This window comes from Schistocerca nitens, unplaced genomic scaffold, assembly GCF_023898315.1.
Source record: "Schistocerca nitens isolate TAMUIC-IGC-003100 unplaced genomic scaffold, iqSchNite1.1 HiC_scaffold_363, whole genome shotgun sequence".
NCBI classification, from domain to species: domain Eukaryota; kingdom Metazoa; phylum Arthropoda; class Insecta; order Orthoptera; family Acrididae; genus Schistocerca; species Schistocerca nitens.
In genome coordinates this window covers 4,941,834-4,960,184 of record NW_026045897.1, presented here as the reverse complement: position 1 = coordinate 4,960,184, position 18,351 = coordinate 4,941,834, and the positions used below count along the sequence as shown (strand labels likewise).

Sequence of the window (18,351 nt, the reverse complement as noted above, 5' to 3'; positions counted from 1 at the left end):
AGAAAGCAGGTGCTCACAGATGTGAAAATTACCGAACAATCAGTTTAATAAGTCACAGCTGCAAAATACTAACGCGTATTCTCTACAGACGAATGGAAACACGGGTAGAAGCTGACCTCGGGGAAGATCAGTTTGGATTCCGAAGAAATGTTGGAACATGGGAGGCACTACTGATCCTACCACTTATCTTAGAAGCTAGATTAAGGAAAGGCAAACCTACGTTTCTAGCATTTGTAGACTTAGAGAAAGCTTTTGACAACGTTAACTGGAATACTCTCTTTCAAATTCTGAAGGTGGCAGGGGTAAAATACAGGGAGCGAAAGCTATTTACAATTTGTACAGAAACCAGATGGCAGTTATAAGAGTCGAGGGGCATGAAAGGGAAGCAGTGGTTGGGAAAGGAGTGAGACAGGGTTGTAGCCTCTCCCCGATGTTATTCAATCTGTATATTGAGCAAGCAGTAAAGGAAACAAAAGAAAAATTCGGAGTAGGTATTAAAATTCATGGAGAAGAAGTAAAAACTTTGAGGTTCGCCGATGACATTGTAATTCTGTCAGAGACAGCAAAGGGCTTGGAAGAGCAGTTGAACGGAATGGACAGTGTCTTGAAAGGAGGATATAAGATTAACATCAACAAAAGCAAAACGAGGATAATGGAATGTAGTCAAATTAAATCGGGTGATGCTGAGGGGATTAGATTAGGAAATGAGACCCTTAAAGTAGTAAAGGAGTTTTGCTATTTAGGGAGTAAAATAACTGATGATGGTCGAAGTAGAGAGGATACAAAATGTAGACTGGCAATGGCAAGGAAATCGTTTCTGAAGAAGAGAAATTTGTTAACATCGAGTATAGATTTAAATGTCAGGAAGTCGTTTCTGAAAGTATTTGTATGGAGTGTAGCCATGTATGGAAGTGAAACATGGACGATAACCAGTTTGGACAAGAAGAGAATAGAAGCTTTTGAAATGTGGTGCTACAGAAGAATGCTGAAGATAAGGTGGGTAGATCACGTAACTAATGAGGAGGTATTGAATAGGATTGGGGAGAAGAGAAGTTTGTGGCACAATTTGACTAGAAGGGATCGGTTGGTAGGACATATTTTGAGGCATCAAGGGATCACAAATTTAGCATTGGAGGGCAGCGTGGAGGGTAAAAATCGTAGAGGGAGACCAAGAGATGAGTACACTAAACAGATTCAGAAGGATGTAGGTTGCAGTAGGTACTGGGAGATGAAGAAGCTTGCACAGGATAGAGTAGCATGGAGAGCTGCATGAAACCAGTCTCAGGACTGAAAACCACAACAACATCACACCAGAAGCGACATGTGAGCATGTTTGAACTAGAAATAATATGACGAAGAGTTCAGTGCTGACTGGTAATCGAACCCCACACGTATCGTTGCTGACTACACACAAAGAGACGTCAGCTACCGAATTTTTCTCCACCAGCAGCTCGGAATAATATCCTTGACCTTACAGTGATCTCGCAAATAGTTATATGTCTCACTGGGAGTCAAAAACGTCAAATATCGTTAGTGTTGACAACGATTGAAAATACATAAAAAATCGAAATTATTATCCACCAGCAGATAGGTGTTCTCATGCTAGAGCTTGATAATACATAATGAAATCTTTATTGCCGGGCCAGGATTCGAACCCATTCACGCGCAATATGTGGAGATGTTGAGGAATCTGGAGTTTTGAACGGACAACTAACTGTAGCCGAGCTGTATTGTCACGAGGGCGGTCTGAGTTGCATTCCCAGTTCAGAACCAATTTTATCGACATACAGAAGCTCAGGTAAAAGATGGAATAAGTGTCCTGTGAGCCTACATAGCGTTTGTTTCGTCACTAGAAATAAATAACTAGTATAAGGAAGGTTACTGGTAATAGGGTTTCTACTCCAGACTTTGTGGCTCAACCTAACGTCTACTTGGTAGAGAAGGAATATCATTTTTAATGTGAATTTCAGACCACAATGCCATTATATCTTCTTCACTTGTTGTAGCCAGAAGAGAATGGAATCTGTCTTCCCTATCTAAAATCAGTGACCGAAGTTGGAATCGAACCTAGACCATAGACATATGAACCTATCATCAGCCCAACAGACCACCCAATCCTCTTCTCAGGGGCTCATTTTTCTATCATAACGCCGTTGTACCACACTGGCTGAGAATTCCGACTCCTGTATCAATTTGCAGCATGTTCAGTAAATTCATTTACTTGGTTGGCCGAATCACCATGAACTAGCTGCCTCGGCTACCCAGTGCATGCATTCATCTTTATTTTGTAATCACCAAAATAAAATCACTTAACTGCCACCAACACAGAACTGCCAACAGTGTAGGATGCAGAAATTAAAATAGGAAGTGTTCCTTTCCGCCGGCCGCGGTGGCCGTGCAGTTCTAGGCGATTCAGTCCGGAACCGCGGGACTGCTGCGGTCGCAGGTTCGAATCCTGCCTCGGGCATGGATGTGTATGATGTCCTTAGGTTAGTTAGGTTTAAGTAGTTCTAAGTTCTAGGGGACTGATGACCTAAGATGTTAAGTCCCGTAGTGCTCAGAGCCATTTGAACCATTTGTTACTTTCCACTTGAGCTACTCTATTGCGCTATCGGTTTGTTGAAAACGTCGTGCAGTGCAAAAGAAAAGGTATAACTGTTTGTCTCTCATAAGTATTGACCTGGCGATATGCATTATCCCACAGCGCTGTGGAATGCAGAAGTTGTGGGGGAATTGTTGTTGGCTTCTGGAGCTGTTATAGCTACGTGTCAGCTAGTGGCGTAATGATATCGCGTGTTCGAGTACATTCACTACTATACTTTTTAAAACGCAATTCTGCTGTAAGCTAAAATTATCAATCTAATGGTACTTGTAACATAATTTCCTTCACTTCTCAACCCAAAATAGTCGTATGAGGAAAAAGGACTAACTTCTGCGACATTTTGTTTATTTCAGGTTTAATAGACAGCCAGACAGTAGATGCATCTCGAAACTTTTGTATTATGTATGGGTAAAGCGCATCGTGTCAAAATACGTCGGAAAAGTATTTTTTACATTAGCTGTCGTCTGGTAGTGGCATTTTATTCTTCTTCAAACCTTGTTTGACAGCTTTAACTCAGAACCAGTTTTATACATGCATGTAATCAATAACTGCATGTGCATTTTCAGACTGTTATAGATGAAATCAGAGAATTCGCATATATCTTTGATGAGTAACTTCTCTCTCATGGCCGGCCGGTGTGGCCGAGCGGTTCTAGGCGCTACAATCTGGAACCGCGCGACCGCTACGGTCGCAGGTTCGAATCTTGCCTCGGGCATGGATGTGTGTGATGTCCTTAGGTTAGTTAGGTTTAAGTAATTCTAAGTTCTAGGGCACTGATGACCTCAGCAGTTAAGTCCCATAGTGCTCAGAGCCATTTGAACCATTTTTCTCTCTCTCATGTTTACTATTGTTTTAAGAACATTAAAGGAAACCTTACGAAAATTGTGAATTGTACTATAAAAAATGAAATAAAACTAACCACGATAACCTTACGACGAAAGTCTGTTTTAATAAAACTAAGTATCTGTACACAAACGTAGCCTCTATCGTCACGAATTGGTAAAATACTACACACTTAGATTTTGATTGGGTCTGTGTTTAATTGGTATGCTGTGTCATACTCAAGAGGTATGCAAATGTGGCATTTCATAAATAAAGTTATGCATTCCTAGAAACTCAAAATTTGCTTGTCAGCAGCGGAAAGAGGCGTTACCTGTTGTGCAGCATTATAAGTTTTTCACCATTGCACTATGAGCCGAAAGTATTTTCTTACGATTTCCTTATCGATGTTTGATCTGACTGCTTGTAGCTCTTCCACAGAAGGCATAAAAACGCCACACTCAGTTACACTGGATCTGCGAACCGTATCAGACACCTTTCCACAGGTCAGCACGTTACCACAGAGCTGGCGAAGAAGTATGTGTCTTAGCTTACTCTTACGAGACCAGTAGTAGCTAGAACTCGTAAACCGCTATTAGAAGGACGAGAATAGTTGCGATTTCCACGCGCAATGACTTTCCTGGGCTGAAAACCGTAAATTTACAATATTTTGTTACACCTCAAGCGATAATAACTCAGATTATTCAATGGAAATGACAGGTAAAATCAAGTGAACTTTGACGCTTAATTCCGTGCACACCGGGAAGTAACTCGTCGATCACAGAGTTGCCAAACATATGTTGCCTTGTTGCCAAATCTCAGTTACAATACCAGCAGGAAGAGGACGAACCGATGTGATCTTACAGCGGGCTGGGAAGTGACCATAGCTGGTGTCTCCAAGTCGCGGCTGCTACGGCCTGGAATATGTAATGCGTCTGATTCGCACTTCTGTAACTAGGTTTAGTGACTGGAGCGTAGTTACTAATAATACTCAGAACTGACTGCAAACTTAGCATCATAAATCAGTAACTCTCATAGTTGTTTTTATATTTCTTTCGTAAGTGTACTCAAAACTAAGAAATTCATTCACAGACGCTTTCGTGCCTCGCCGATAGTCGAGCACAACAAACAAATAAAAATAAAAAAAAAGAATGTGTGTGTGTGTGTGTGTGTGTGTGTGAGAGAGAGAGAGAGAGAGAGAGAGAGAGAGAGACAAAAATCAAAAAGAATGAGAGAGAGAGGGTAAAAAAATTGTAAAGGAATTGAATCATGGTATGTAAAGAAATCTTTCATTAAAATGACACGTTCCACATCATTACGAAATATCGTATTCATGATCTATAATACAAGAATTAATGTAATGTAATCTAATTTAATCATATCATATTGATGACTAGCCGTGAAGGGTCATGAATTACCGAAGTTTTTGCCAATACAAGTAACCATATCTAAACTTGAAAATAAAAGACGACAGTTTTTGTGATAAACCGGGACTTCTATCAAGACCCTTTCGTCCCTGTTAACTAACCACGAAAGATGTCTGATATACCTCTATTCAGAAGTAACAAAGTGTGCATGCATTTAAAGACGAAGTGCATGATGGGAAGTTCTGTGACGGAGATACGAACCCAACACGTAATCGGATTGTCAACTAAGTAAAATCAAATGTTACGTATCGGTTTTTCTTACCAGCTGCTAGGTGCTTGACTCTAAAATAAGGATACAAACTTTTGTGCCCAAGCGACAATCGAACTGCTCACCTACCGTGCATCCACGAATATAGCTTAAGTATCAGTCCCTTACTCACCAATAGTAAGATGTGTGCGTGTTTGACTAGAAGTAACGACACCTATTGCGATTGTTGGCAACACATGAACAGACATTAAAAATGCACGTTAATTTTCACTAAAAGGCCGGTGTGCACGTGATAGGGCTTGAAATGAAATTTTGAATATTTTTGTACTGGATCAGGATTCGGACCCATATACTTACGTTTGGAAGAGACCTAGAGAAGACTGCAGTCTTGAGAAAAGGAACAAAATGATTGAACTAGTTCCGAGAGATTCAGATCCTCGAAAGAGAAGATACGAATTCGAATCACCGTTGCAGCACCAAATTTTTCAACGTCTCTAGTTCAATCAAGTACTAGTAAAGTAAGAGCCCTGTTCCTTTAAATGGCTATCGGTTAATCAAATAAAATAAAATTTTCTAATGTAAGTAAGTTTACTGGCGACTGTATTTCTGTTTACCATGACTTCCGCTATGTCATTTCCCAACGTAAACCGGCTCTGCCTAGTTGGTAATGAAGGAACGTGATGTTTAATGCGGATTCTGGATTATAACATCTTTCTCTTGATGTTACCGGGGGTAAAGTAAATTTGTTTGTCCCTCTTAAAAGTAAATACCTGAACCCACGCATTGCACCTGTGATAGTTCGTTCCGCCAGACCATTGTGGCCACATTTCCCAGCCCCAGGAGTGTGCTGTAACGGATGATGTGCTTGGCTTACAAAATTAGTCACGGTGAATAAACGCGAGACTATTAAATGGTTAAGTAGAAGCAAGCTTCTGAAGCGGAGATTATGCTATTCTCATGTCAGCAGGATGTAAAGAGTCTTCTAGGCATCATAGGCTCGATGTGAAGCCATTTTGAAATTTTCACAAATTCAGCAAATTTCTTAGTTCGAGAAAATCCACTGCGAATTGTGAAGTTACCGGATAATTCGATTATTACCGTCATTATTACTATAATTTTCTTCATACCGCTGCTGGAACACTGTACTTGAAGATCATTTGCTGCCTTTTGGTCATTATAGAAGTAGTTTCCCAAGAACAGGTTCTTTACCTGTCTACGGAATCCTTTCCATGTTAATATCAAACATCAGTAATAACTCGTAGATTACATTAAAACTAAAGTGCTTGATGAAGACGTTACTTGATGACAAAAACGCGCTGCCTTTCTTCATTTACTTGCGCTTAGAAATGGCTATCGAGTACTGCCAAACCAAAAAACAAGAGACCTTACTGCCTTTCGATATACGTCGCTGTCAGTTCTTCCATATGATTTGGTCGACATGACCTGTTTCAAGTTGTGTATGACACAGAATGTTTTAGAAAATCAATAGTTTTCCTTTGCAGTAAACCGAAAAATGTTCATTCTAAGCTATCCAAGTACAAAATTTTCGCAATATTAGTTCAAATTTAATATTTGCTTTTATAATGTAGGAAAGAATTTCACAGTTGCAAAACTCGCATCCGACTCATTGACCCTACACTTAGTCGCTGACCATAAATTCTAGCTCAGAGTGACAACAGATTAAGTAACCTAATGTAGCGAAGACTCTTTGCCAGTGCTCTTTCTCACCGGAAAATACGCAATTCACTCATTGGGCTCCATAAGTACACTGTAACAGTAATTTCTGTGTGTATGCAGTGCATACGTATTAGAATTTAGCGGTGCTCTCCCTTCCACTTCTATATACAATATGCCTGACCTAAACGGGCCTTTTATCATTACAGGCCCTGGGCAGTGCAACATACTGACAACAGTAATGTGCTTATACTGACAACCTGACTGTTCGTTTTACCTGATTTTGTAATAATTGAAATAAAACAACCTCACCTTCCAGTGGGAGACATTTCGTCCCCCTTTTCCTTCTATGAAATTTGTCAGTAAGCTTTTTGCCTTCCAGCCAGTGAAATGCGGCAGAGTACGGCTGGTAAATGATTCACAAACCACGATTTAGTGCCGTTAAAACGATTTATTTAAACGTCACAAGACTGCACATAGGTGCAATCGATTTCGAGGTGCAAAGTGTATGTTATCTTACTTTTGTGACATTTGGGAATAAGTGATTTCCAAAGACTTTTTATTGTAGTGAAATAATCTTTTGTCACAAAGTAACAAGGTAAGTGTTTTATTCGTATCTATTTTGTAGGAAGCTATAATCGTGATGGAAGATTATACACCTGAATGTTTGACACAACTGGTAGGAGAAAACGCCCCATAGTAACCAAACCCTGCGCCTCCTATCCGTATCCTCCTATGACACCAGCACGGGATTCTCCTCCTATAACCCTACAGAGCTGTTCCTAGCACACCTGAGAATTGGCAACATCGTCACAAACATTTGGCAACACTATGACAGTGCAATCACTTCCACGTATGGCACTGAATTGACTCGCTAAATTCGCTTGATATTCCCTTTCCATTTGAATGACTCGTGCTATATAATCCTCATGTAAACTAAGACACTGAGACAGAAAATTCAATTTTTTGCCTAAAGAAATGCTATTCTTCACGTAAGTGACAACTTTTAGTATCTTTCACGATGCGTTATGAGGCTGAGCGACCAATACCGAGATGAGGGCGGGAAACAGGCAGGAGTGTGTCCGTAGCCCGCTGGTACCGCCCGTGTTTCGGGTCAGAACGACTCAATCAGTCGTCAGTTCTAACCGTGGTAGGGGCCACCGTGTGTGAGCTTTTTTTTCTGATATACACTCCTGGAAATTGAAATAAGAACACCGTGAATTCATTGTCCCAGGAAGGGGAAACTTTATTGACACATTCCTGGGGTCAGATAAATCACATGATCACACTGACAGAACCACAGGCACATAGACACAGGCAACAGAGCATGCACAATGTCGGCACTAGTACAGTGTATATCCACCTTTCGCAGCAATGCAGGCTGCTATTCTCCCATGGAGACGATCGTAGAGATGCTGGATGTAGTCCTGTGGAACGGCTTGCCATGCCATTTCCACCTGGCGCCTCAGTTGGACCAGCGTTCGTGCTGGACGTGCAGACCGCGTGAGACGACGCTTCATCCAGTCCCAAACATGCTCAATGGGGGACAGATCCGGAGATCTTGCTGGCCAGGGTAGTTGACTTACACCTTCTAGAGCACGTTAGGTGGCACGGGATACATGCGGACGTGCATTGTCCTGTTGGAACAGCAAGTTCCCTTGCCGGTCTAGGAATGGTAGAACGATGGGTTCGATAACGGTTTGGATGTACCGTGCACTATTCAGTGTCCCCTCGACGATCACCAGTGGTGTACGGCCAGTGTAGGAGATCGCTCCCCACACCATGATGCCGGGTGTTGGCCCTGTGTGCCTCGGTCGTATGCAGTCCTGATTGTGGCGCTCACCTGCACGGCGCCAAACACGCATACGACCATCATTGGCACCAAGGCAGAAGCGACTCTCATCGCTGAAGACGACACGTCTCCATTCGTCCCTCCATTCACGCCTGTCGCGACACCACTGGAGCGGGCTGCACGATGTTGGGGCGTGAGCGGAAGACGGCCTAACGGTGTGCGGGACCGTAGCCCAGCTTCATGGAGACGGTTGCGAATGGTCCTCGCCGATACCCCAGGAGCAACAGTGTCCCTAATTTGCTGGGAAGTGGCGGTGCGGTCCCCTACGGCACTGCGTAGGATCCTACGGTCTTGGCGTGCATCCGTGCGCCGCTGCGGTCCGGTCCCAGGTCGACGGGCACGTGCACCTTCCGCCGACCACTGGCGAGAACATCGATGTACTGTGGAGACCTCACGCCCCACGTGTTGAGCAATTCGGCGGTACGTCCACCCGGCCTCCCGCATGCCCACTATACGCCCTCGCTCAAAGTCCGTCAACTGCACATACGGTTCACGTCCACGCTGTCGCGGCATGCTACCAGTGTTAAAGACTGCGATGGAGCTCCGTATGCCACGGCAAACTGGCTGACACTGACGGCGGCGGTGCACAAATGCTGCGCAGCTAGCGCCATTCGACGGCCAACACCGCGGTTCCTGGTGTGTCCGCTGTGCCGTGCGTGTGATCATTGCTTGTACAGCCCTCTCGCAGTGTCCGGAGCAAGTATGGTGGGTCTGACACACCGGTGTCAATGTGTTCTTTTTTCCATTTCCAGGAGTGTATTTTATGGAGCTGCGAATTTCCAGAAAAAATTCTATATCGAATTGGAAGAAAACCTTTACACATCAAATCCTCTTGGTAGTTCGACTCAGTAAGTTGTGTTAATGGTCATAGATCTTGGCTTTGTGACTGCCAAGCTGCTTCGCAATACCAGCGTCTCTGAAGAAATTCCAATCGACCATCAGCGATACGAATTTCAATATCGTTCTTCACTTAAGACTCACATGCCAGGGTGATAAGTATGAAGGAAATGAACCTTTTGATTACTATAGGACCTCTATGCTAAATTTCCACAGTAGCAATTAGGAACTCCCTGCAGACATTTGCTAACAGCGGCTCTCGCAACTTACTTTTTCTCTTGGTAGCTTCAAATACGGGCAATTTTGTCGCCTTAAATCCAATTGAATATTTTAAATATCACTTGTGAACAGCGTTCACTTCTCCATTAATTAAGGTATAGACCTCAAAACAAGTAATTTGCCTGAGTAGCTATAGAGCAAGTAGACGTTAGGTTGAGCCACAATAAAGTCTGGAGTGGCGACATGTAGAAACTCTATCACCAGTAACCTTCCTTATACTAGTTATTTATTTCTAATGACGAAACAAACGCTATGTAGGCTCACAGGACACTTACTCCATCTTTTATCTGAGCTTCTGTATGTCGATAAAATTGGTTCTGAACTGGGAATGCAACTCAGACCGCCCTTAACGCGGAATTCGATCCCCTCGTGACAATACAGCTCGGCTACAGTTTGTTGTTCGTTCAAAACTCCAGATTCCTCAACATCTCCACATATTGCGCGTGAATGGGTTCGAATCCTGGCCCGGCAATAAAGATTTCATTATGTATTATCAAGCTCTAACATGAGAACACCTATCCGCTGGTGGATAATAATTTCGATTTTTTATGTATTTTCATTCGTTGTCAACATTAACGATATTTGACGTTTTCGACTCCCAGTGAGAGACAGAACTATTTTCGAGATCACTGTAAGTTCAGGATGTTATTCCGAGCTGCTGGTGGAGAAAAATTCGGTAGCTGACCTGTCTTTGTAACAGCGATAGGTGCCGGGTTGGAGTCCGGGGAAGGAAAAAATTTATGTTTCGTCTCGTCATTTCAGTTAAAACATCTAGCTACTGCCGAGAAGATCCGATATGTCACAGTTGATTGTGCTTCGATATCTATCTTCTTAGGTTCTGGGTTCGAATCCCTGTCCAACACAAAGCTTTACCTCACGGCATTTCAAATAAGTTACTTGTTAAGAAGCAATATTTAACATCTCTCGTAGTTCGTTAACAGGGACAATAGGTGCTGGGTAGGAATTCGCATCCGTTAAAAATGTTTGCGTTATGTAATTTAAAGTTGGTATTTGCTAACTGATACTGTCCAAAATCGAGGCATATCACTCTCTGTATGCCTAATCAGGAATGACTGTTAGTTTCCGTCAGTCACGAAATCTTTGCTTAGTCTGCATGACCTGAGTTTGAATCCCTATGCAGAACGTGACGGTTCGTCGTGTCATTTGAAATTCATACATATTATCAACTAGCTGCTCATGAGTAACTTAAATTTTTAATGTCATTTTGTGTTTAGTAATAAGTACGGTATGTTACTTTGAAGAGGAAATCATGAATACGACGAACTTACTACGTGCATTACCTATCTGACGTAATAATGAGAGTGAGCTTACAAGCCTTAAGGACAATCTTACCTGTGATAAGGTGTTCCCTGATATTTTTAGTGTCGTAGTATTACTTTATCTTGAGTTATTGTGATATAGAGCAGTGTTTTCTAGTGGTGACTTGTTGGAACCATTTTCAATAGTCAAACGATTTTACCAAGGAGCGGTTAAAGGACCTGCTAGACAGCTGTTTTATGTGGGTTGCATTCGAACCAGGCGAAATGCAATTCAGATCGTTCGGATACTTTTGAGCCCGACTGTACATGTCTGGGGAGTTATGTGGCCAGCGTAAGTGTTTAAACTCAGAAGAGTGTTTCTGCAGACACTCTGTAGCAATTTGGGACGTGTGGGGTGTCGCATTGTCCTGCTGGAATTGCGCAATCCGCCAGAATGCACAATGGACATGAATGGATGCAGGTGATCAGACAGGGTGCTTAGTTACGTGCAACCTGTCAGAGTCGCATCTAGACGTATCAGGGGTCCCATACCACTCCCACTGCACACACCAGAGCCTCCACAAGCTTGAACAGTCTCATGCTGACATGCAGGGTCCATGGGTTCATGAGATTGTCTATATCCCCATACACGTTCATCCGCTCGATACAATTTGAAACGAGACTCATCCGACCAGGCAACATGTTTCCAGTCATGAACAGTCGAATGTCTGTGTTGACGGGCCAAGGCGAGGCGTAAAGCTTTGTGTCGTGCAGTCATCGAGGGTACAGTAGTGGGCCTTCAGCTCCGACACCCCATGTCGGTGATGTTTCGTTGAATGGTTCGCGTGCTGAAATCTGTTGATGGCCCAGCATGAAATATGGAGCAGTTTGCGGAAGGGTTGCACTTGTGTCACGTTGAACGATTCTCTTCGGCCGTCGTCTGGAACCGCAAGACCGCTACGGTCGCAGGTTCGAATCCTGCCTCGGGCATGGATGTTTGTGATGTCCTTAGGTTAGTTAGGTTTAACTAGTTCTAAGTTCTAGGGGACTAATGACCTCAGCAGTTGAGTCCCATAGTGCTCAGAGCCGTCTTCGGCCGTCGTTGGTCTCGTTCTTGCAGGATCTTTTTCCGGACGTAGCTATCTAGGACGTCTGATGTTTTACCGGATTCCTGATAACCACGGCACACCCGTGAAAAGGTCGTACGGGAAAATCCCCACTTCATCACTACCTCGGAGATGCTGTGTGCCATCTCTTGCGCTCCGACTGTAACAGCACGGTCGAACTCACTTAAATCTTGATATCCTGCGATTGTAGCAACAGTAACCGATCTAAGAAGTGCGCCAGACACTTGTTGTCTTACAAAGGCGTTGCCGACCGCAGCGTCGTATTCTGCCTGTTTACTTGTCTCTGTATTTGAACACGCATGCATTTACCAGTTTCTTTGGTGCTTCAGTGTATTGTAGTGTCATAAAGAAACTTGTAAGGATTACTGATGGTGATTCACGTTGTGAATACTTCATTAATCGACCTCTTCTCTTACACAGGAATCAGGAGCGGTTACCGAGCTTTAGGCTGCGTCCTCTTGCCTCCTGCTGTCCTGTCAACGTATTCGGGAAGGTAAGACAACCGTGACAAGTTTCTCTGTCTACCAGCCAGGAAGCGTCGGATACAGTGACCCACCTATCTCGAGTGGCTTCTACAGACTAATAGGGGATTATAGTAAAATCTAATTTTCTCGAAAAAGAGTTCGAAGTTCATAAAGGAGGAAGAGATTCCGATCAACTGCAATCGTTAGAATACTCCAGTCCGCAGCTCGTGGTCGTGCGGTAGCGTTCTCGCTTCCCACGCCCGGGTTCCCGGGTTCGATTCCCGGCGGGGTCAGGGATTTTCTCTGCCTCGTGATGACTGGGTGTTGTGTAATGTCCTTAGGTTGGTTAGGTTTAAGTAGTTCTAAGTTTTAGGGAACTGATGACCAAAGCTGTTAAGTCCCATAGTGCTCAGAGCCATTTGAATCATTTTAGAATACTCCAGGATATGGAAGTTATATTGATGCACTGCAGTCCAGAAACCTAATAGTTTCCGAGGAATCGGGTAATTGTAAATGCTGTGAGAAGCAAAGCCTTTCTGCTGACCAGGACTGTGGTCACGTGTTTTAAAAGCCTTCGTTCGTGTAAGGGACAACTTTCTTGTGAAGGGGCTCTAATCGCATTCGTAGATTAGTCTGTACTCGACGGCCAGAGAGTGGGAACTGTCTCCAAATATTTTATGTTGTTACGCTAAATTAAATAAATTTTACCATGAAACAGAATTTAAAGGAGGGCCAGGTATGGGCAGGACTCGCGCATTGACGGTTCCGTGCAAACTTAACTGTGTGTGTAGGCAGTTCATCCATTCGGAGTATCGAGGCTCCCGAGGGTTTTTGCCTGTTATCGACACTGATACTGCCGTGATATCGGTTCACACGGATTCTAAGGCTTACGAGGGTAACAAATGACAAAAAATATTTTCTCTTATGATATAATTGCACATTAACGATCTCCGATTTTTCTGTTCGGTTGTATCATTAAAGTTTCCATTTTGCCAAATTTCACGATTCTAGACCGACGGGGAGTATCCTATAGTTTTTGATGAGTGAATTTGCGGGTATCGCAATATGTGACATAAATGGCCGTATCGTTTGGCTGCGTTAACTTAGACGCTTACATTTATTACCCCGCCAAGTGACTGTAGATCTTAATATGTGACGTAAATTTCAACTCGAAACGTCTACACCTTTCTGAGAAAGAACGGATCTTAATAGACGGACGGACAGACAGAAACACAGTCAGATAACAAACGAGAAAAACGATTTTTTTACGTGTTATGGAATTACAAATTTAAAATCTTCAGATTTTTTTCCTTTAGTCGTTATGTGGAACATCGATTCTTGCCAAATATCGTGCTTTTAGGTCAACGAGAAATACCCTGTCGGTTTTGATGAGTGACTTTTTAAGTATCAAATTATATGATGTAAATAACCGTACATTTTGGTTCCATTGACTTACATCCTTCACTTTTTTACATTTCCCAGGGACCATAGACCTTAATATGTTACATACATTTCGAGCTGATACATCTAACTGTTCCTGCGCAAAAGACTGTGCTGTAAAAGACTCGGACGACTTAAGCCAAAACACTGCCGAAGCGCGTGGCACCGGCACCAGGTAGGAAACAGAGGGGGTGTCGAACGGCGGGGCTGCACGAGTGCTCACAGATGTGGCCACCGTGGCGGGGGGACGAGGCTGCCAGCTGACCCGTGCGAGTCAAGAACCAGCACTAAGTGACGATTCAAGGAACGTACTACTACACCCACCCCACTTCTCTTTTCTGTAGAGACTGGGAAGACGAGATTAGCCTAATTACATAGCTCACAGATGCATTTTATGCGGCCATTCTTCGCGCTTCATACGAGAATGGAACAGAAAGAAACCCTATTATGTAGTTCGATGGTAAGTACCCTCCACCATGCACTCGATTTTGTATCCCGCCTGGTAGGTGGCGCGGGGGCCTGCTCCTGTGAACTGCTTCTGCAAAGTAGGTGGAGAGTGAAGGACGCGAGTAGGAGCAGGAAAAGGTGAGCTACTGTACTTCAGTACTGCGTGTAAATTTAAAGCACCTTTACTATAGGAAGAATGTGAATACATAGATTGTAACTTAACTTTGGCTGAGACGAGCACGTAGGTGCGAAGCTGTACATCAATCATATCTAACATCGGCTAGAAGTTACAAAGGCAAAATCTGTACTCACTCGCCCACTATGAAATAGAAACAATGTTGCTTGGTCGTCTATTCGGAATCAAAATGGGCAGAATCTGGAGCATATCTTCTGGTAAACCTTCCGGGATGTAAGGTCGTGGTCCATGAAACTCTTCAGCTCCTAACGTTTCTTCCAGAGCTGCGCTGGACATCTTCAGAGGGGTGTTCCTCCTCCGGTGAGTCTGAAGATGTCCAGCGCAACTCTGGACGAAACGTTAGGAGCTGAAGAGTTTCATGGACCACGACCTTACATCCCGGAAGGTTTACCAGAAGATATGTCATCCGGTCGTGAAAGCTTTCATACTATGATTAGAATCTGGAGCGCCGCTCGTAGAGTTGCACAGCGCCGGCTAGAGGCCGCTGTCGTCGGTGTCGGTGGCGTAGTGCCAACCTAAGAACTTGTACCTACACTGTGGCATCGTAGCTATCGATACCACACTTGACAGTGGTGATGCAGACGTCTTTCCTCCGGCTGTGGGGAGCTGCAGGTCAAATTCCACACGGCATGGCGGGATGACCGTGATTCCCCGTCCGTCATCAAGTGTCAGGTTTTCCGTAGTTTCCCTGTACTGCGTAAGGAAAATGGCGAAGTAGTTGCTTTTGAAAAGGACACCTCCCATTTCATTTGGTATCCGTCCCAGACGGAGCTTCTGATCTGACTAATGACCTCGTCGTCGAAGGGACGTTGTAAACTAATCTTCCCTCTTTCCGTCCCCACTTCAAACTGTCTCCGCCTCCTAAATTCTGGAAGGTACTGCCCAGTGTCTTGTACGGGTCGTGTACTGTCGAATAATCAACCGTGGTGCCAACGTTCCAGTGCGCTAGCTAGTTAGTTACATATTCCACGATTTCTTTGTCTAAACGGCGTAGAAGGAGTTAGTCTATAGGGTATGTGTACATGATCAGTTCCGGTGGATGGCTACCTGGCCTAAATGCCACATTGCCGAAAGTTTAACGTTGTTGTTGTTGTTGTCTTCAGTCTGAAGACTCGTTTGATGCAGCTCTCCATGATACTCTATACTGTGCAAGCCTTTCAATCTCTGAATAACTGCTGCAACTTACATTCTTCGGAATCTGCTTGCTGTATTCACCTAGTGGTCTCCCACTACAATTTTTATCCCTCACGCTTCCCTCGTCCTAAATTGGTGATCCCATGATGCATCAGAGTGTATCCTACAACCTTCCTGTAGCCCGGTTGTGACACAAATTTGTTTGCTTCCCAATTCCACTCAGTATCTCCTCGTCAGCTACATGATCTATCCACCTAATCTTCAGCATCTTTTTGTAGCACCACATTTCTAAAGATTCGTTTCTCTTCATGTCTAAACTGTTTACCGTACATGTTTCACTTCCATACATACCTCGGCTCCATACAAATACTTTCAGAGAAGGCTTCCTAACACTTCAATCTGCGAGAGGAAGTCGAAAAGTATAGGAACTTTGGAGAAAAGGAATATTTATTCTAATGATGGAAAAGTGAAACATGCATTATGTTTCTACATAACCTCCCTGAACGTCAACACACTTTGTGCAACGTTTCACAATTTTTTTGACTCCGTCGGAAGAAAAGGTTTTTGGTTGAACTGGTAATCAATTTTGCACCTCATTATTGACTCCTGCATCGGCTGCAAATCATCTTCCTCGGAGCACTTCCTACAGTGGTCCAAACATATGGAAACCGCTTGAAGCCTAGCCTGGACCTTGTGGCAGATATTCCAGAAATTCGAATCCCAACTACTTCCGTTTGGCAGAATGTGGCCGAGCGTTATAACGCTTCAGGACGACACCTTTTCGCAATTTTCCGCGACGTCTCGATCTGATTGCAGATTTCAGTTTAGTTCGCAACACATCGTAATAATTAAAAAATTAGAGAGATTCGAGCGCCGACGGAGGCTTTCAGACAGTCGTTCTTCCCGCGAACCATACGCGACTGGAACAGAAAAGGGAGGTAATGACAGTGGCACGTAACGCGCCCTCCGCCACACACCGTTTGGTGGCTTGCGGAGTATAAACGTAGATGTAGAATTCTCACTGTTCACGTTTTCGCCTCTTTGGATGAAATGAACGCCTACCATACCTTCCATGTCCCACAATTAATCTTACCAGCAGATGGTTCACGTTCAAATTTCTTCATTTCTGGTGATGGGTATTTCCAAATCGTGTTCGCAGCCTCACTTTGTGGTTCGTGATGATGCACCCCATGTTTCGTCTACAATAACGATTTGCTGTAAAAAAAAAAATATATATATGTTCTCAGTTGTGGACGTCGATGGCCTACCCGATGTTTCCTCGTCACTTCGTGTTCTTCCCTGTTTGAAGCGCGCTATCCGTTCGTACATCTTGCTTCGCGACAAACGGCTGTCACCATACCGCGATTGCATTTGACGAATAATTTTCGCAACTGTATCACCATCCGCAAACAAAAGGCGAATCGCTGTCCTCATTTCCTCCTTGGTGCAGATCGACGATGGAGCTGCCATGTTTCACGGTCTGCAACAATACAACGACTCGCGTGGGAATAAACTTTCTTGGCATTTCCAGTCTACATCTTATACCCTCCCTACTTCGGCCGTCAATAGTTATTCTCTGCCCAAATAATAAAACTTGTCAACTACTTTATCTGTCTCATTTCCTAATCTAATTCCCTCAGCATCACCTGGTTTAATTCTTCTACATTCTATTACCGTTGCTTTGGTTTTGTTGATATTCATCTCATATCCTCCTTCCAAACAATGTCCATTCCGTTAATTGTTCTTCCAGTTCCTTTGCTGTCACTGACAGAATAAAAATGTCTTCAGCAAACCTCGAAGATCGTATTCCTTCTTCCTGAATTTTAATTCCTACTCCAAATTTTTCTTTCGTTTCCTTTACTGCTTGCTCAATGTACAGATTGAATAACATTAGCAATAAGCTACAACCTTGTATGAACCACTGCTCCTCTCATACCCCTCGACTCTTACAACTGTCCTCTGGTTACTATACAAGTTGTAAATTGCCTTTCGGTCCCTGTGTTTTACCCCTGCTACCTTCTGAATTTCAAGGATAGTGTTCCAGTCGACATCGTCGAAAGCTTTCCCTTAGTCTACAAATACTGTAAACGTAGGTTTGCCTCCCCTTAACCTATCTGAAGAGCAGTTGAACAGAATGGACAGTGTCTTGAAAGGAGGGTATAAGATGAACATCAATAAAAGCAAAACGAGGATAATGGAATGTAGTCGTTTCTGAAGAAGAAAAATTTGTTAACATGGAGTATAGATTTAAATGTCAGGAAGTCGTTTCTGAAAGTATTTGTATGGAGTGTAGCCATGTATGGAAGTGAAACGTGGACGATAAATAGTTTAGACAAGAAGAGAAATGAAGCTTTCGAAATGTGGTGCTACAGAAGAATGCTGAAGATTAGATGGGTAGATCACATAACTAATGAGGAGGTACTGAATAAAACTGGGGAGAAGAGGAGCTTGTGGCACAACTTGACTAGAAGAAGGGATCGGTTGGTTGGAAATGTTCTGAGACATCGAGGGATCACCAATTTAGTACTGGAGGACAGCATGGAGGATAAAAATCGTAGAGGGAGACCAAGAGATGAATACACTAAG

At 43.5% G+C, this 18,351-nt stretch overlaps 1 protein-coding gene across 3 annotated transcripts in view; it reads left to right on the top strand.

Annotated features, from left to right (window-relative positions):
- The window catches only part of LOC126228348 (F-box/LRR-repeat protein 3-like), a 346,691-nt gene that overhangs the window by 86,186 nt on the left and 242,154 nt on the right, over positions 1–18,351 (top strand). For 2 of the 3 annotated variants that reach the window (XM_049942297.1, XM_049942296.1), the window contains exon 2: positions 12,505–12,577. The exons of the other annotated variant lie outside the window; for it this stretch is intronic. The gene's annotated coding sequence lies outside the window, so the exon portion shown is untranslated. The remainder of the gene's footprint in view (positions 1–12,504; positions 12,578–18,351) is intronic. 3 annotated transcript variants of the gene reach the window in all.